Below are 321 nucleotides of genomic sequence, written 5' to 3'. Positions count from 1 at the left end.
TTGGTTTGCCAATATTGTAAATTATTTGGTTGCATATGTTTTTCCTCTACTTGCATCTAGAGCTCAAAATGATAAACTTAAGAGTGATGCTAAATATTATGTTTGGGATGATCCCTATTTGTAGAGATTGTGTACTGACCAGGTTACTAGGAGATGCATTCCAGATCATGGGATTGAGTCAGCCTTTCAGTTTTGTCATTCTTCTGCAGTGGGTGGCCATCTTGGTACCCAAAGGACAACACGGAAGGTACTTGACTCTGGATTTTATTGGCCCACCATCTTCAAAGATGCGTGGAGGGTTTGTAGCACTTGTGAGTAGTG

Source organism: Lupinus angustifolius, chromosome LG20 (genome assembly GCF_001865875.1).
Source record: "Lupinus angustifolius cultivar Tanjil chromosome LG20, LupAngTanjil_v1.0, whole genome shotgun sequence".
Lineage (NCBI taxonomy): Eukaryota > Viridiplantae > Streptophyta > Magnoliopsida > Fabales > Fabaceae > Lupinus > Lupinus angustifolius.
The sequence above is the reverse complement of the archived record's forward strand: the minus strand, read 5'-3'. Positions refer to the sequence as shown.